Below are 2,425 nucleotides of genomic sequence, written 5' to 3'. Positions count from 1 at the left end.
TGGTAATAGTGTTGAGGTGATTTTTGTTGATGTATTTGATGTTCGTTATTTGGGATGATAACCAAAGATAGGAAAGAAACTGTGATGTTTAGAGATGAGTGTAGGAAGTTCGATGTACGAACGGTGGTAGTGTGGAGGTGTTATCACTAGTGGTTAAGGGTGATGATAAATAGGAAAGATGGCAATTTTAAAGAGGTTGATTTTGTAGAGACCGAATTGATATGTATGGTTGTGAGGAAGTATAAGACGTAGTCTTAGGAGGCGATTTCTCGTAATGAGTGTTAGCTGTATGGTTATGTATGGCAGAAGGTGCTGGTTATGCGAATGGAAGAATGTGTTATGAAGGGAATACGAGTTAAGCTTAGGCGAGAGGTAACCTTTATCAGATGGTAACTTACGTGATCAGGATTGACTAGTTGGTTGTGATTACGGGTCTGTGATGTGTATAAATGTTTGTGTGAGGTTTTGACCTCACAAGAAGTAGTATGGTGTGATAATTATAAAGTTGTTATCTGAATTTTCTATATGTTGAGTACGGTAACCTAATTGAAAAAAAAATGGTAATAATTTGATTAATCTGGCATGGTTAGTTATAATTGTATGTGTATTTATAATATATGTGTATTCCGTGAAATGGTAGGGATGATGTTCACGAGGTGCTTATCCGTTTATTCATATAATGTATTGTGTTGTGATTTAGTAAAGTGGATTTGAATAAGTTTTCTTCTCCGAGAAGTTATTTCTGAGTCAGTGTTTATGGGATTGTGTATGTTGCGATGTCTATCGGCGTGGTTGTGGTGCCTCGGGTGGTGATCCGGGCACGATACTTAGTATTGTGATACGGGTATTTTCGCACTGCGGTGTGGCTGTTGGTGGCAGTGTTGCGATGCCGTCACCGGTTGTGGTGGAGTAGGCGAGATGATTATGATACGAGTTTTCGAAAGTACATACCAATTAAACATAGATTGTTGTTTTGTTTGCTGCTGTTCCTTGTGAGTTTTGGTTGAACATGTAGACTGTTGTTTTGTTTGTTGATGTTTCTTACCAGTTTTAGTTTGGAAATGAGGGTAGAGTATGATATGAAAAAGAGTTGTATATGTTTTCGTTGTTGTCATGGTATAGTGATATTCTGTTGATGGGACACAGTTGTCAGAAGTTGTTACAGTACATTTGATCTTGTTGTAGATGAGGCATTGGTGCACATAGTCATGGCAAGTGATTCGTAGGACATGTGTGGTAATGATCTGAAAGCTGCAGGTAGTTTATAATCTTTCGTTGAGACAGTGAGTGTAGGGTGTTGGGAATTAGTGTCATGTTAAGTTATGTATGAGTTTTGCGGTAATGAAAGAAAAGAACTTGAGAATCTAGTGTGAGTGTATGTAATAATTGTGGATCGTGAGTTATGAGTATGGAGATAGGTGCAGGCATAGAGGATTATGTCGTTTTGGCAGTAATAGGGAACAATTGAAGTTTTGGTTAAGCTAAAGATTTTGAGGTATAGGTTAGGTGGTGTGACGAGTGAATTGAAGTATGAGAATTGTTTAAGTAAGAGACCCTTAGATATATGCATGGCAAGTGTTTAGATTATAGATGGTTATCTTTGACATGCGGTGGTGATGGTGATAATGAGAAGATATAGCTAGAATTTAGTATTAGTGAGTTACGAGGACGTAACATTTATCTTAAGAGGAGTAGGATGCGATAAAAGAGGTTTTGATGGTTGTGCATATGGTGGTATAATTGGAAGTAGAGTGTTGGTGTAGCATAAAGGATGGATATTTGTTTTGATTGATTTTATTAAAGGTCATGACCGTGCTTGTAGTAGTTCGATGTTTAGGAATGGGAGAATATTTCAATAGTGTTGACAGTTGGATGATGATGTTATGAGTGTGAGTAAAATTCGAAGATGAAGTTCCTTTTAAGGGTGGTAGAATGTAACATTCTGTTTGATGTTATGAGTATCTTGATATTGGATTTTCTAGTGGATGATATGTTACGGAGCTAGCAGCGTTTGTGTTGGTAGTTTATGGAGTTAGTGTCGAGAGAGATATAATGTAGTTGATACGATATCGTGAGACATGTTGTGGAGGTAGGCGTAGTTGGTGGAGTTGGTGTTAAGAGTTCATGTTTTATAGGGTGAGGTTTTGTTTTGAGTTCTTAGTTGCGCTGTTGTGTCTTAATCGAGTTGGTAGGTTTGTTTTTATGTATGGGTTGAACTTCGGGGACGAAGTTCTTTTTAAGGAGGGAAGACTGTAATATTACGATTTTATGAGTCTATGGGTACTCTGTCGAGTGGGGCTTACTCTGTCGAGTAAGTAGTTTTTGACGCAAAACAGTAGTCTGCCTGTAGGGTACTCGATCGAGTAAGTTAGGTACTCGATCGAGTAGGGGGCACTCGATCGAGTAAGTGCCTTACTCGATCGAG

This window comes from Silene latifolia, chromosome 3 (assembly GCF_048544455.1).
Source record: "Silene latifolia isolate original U9 population chromosome 3, ASM4854445v1, whole genome shotgun sequence".
Classification (NCBI taxonomy): domain Eukaryota; kingdom Viridiplantae; phylum Streptophyta; class Magnoliopsida; order Caryophyllales; family Caryophyllaceae; genus Silene; species Silene latifolia.
Note: the sequence above shows the minus strand (reverse complement) of the source record.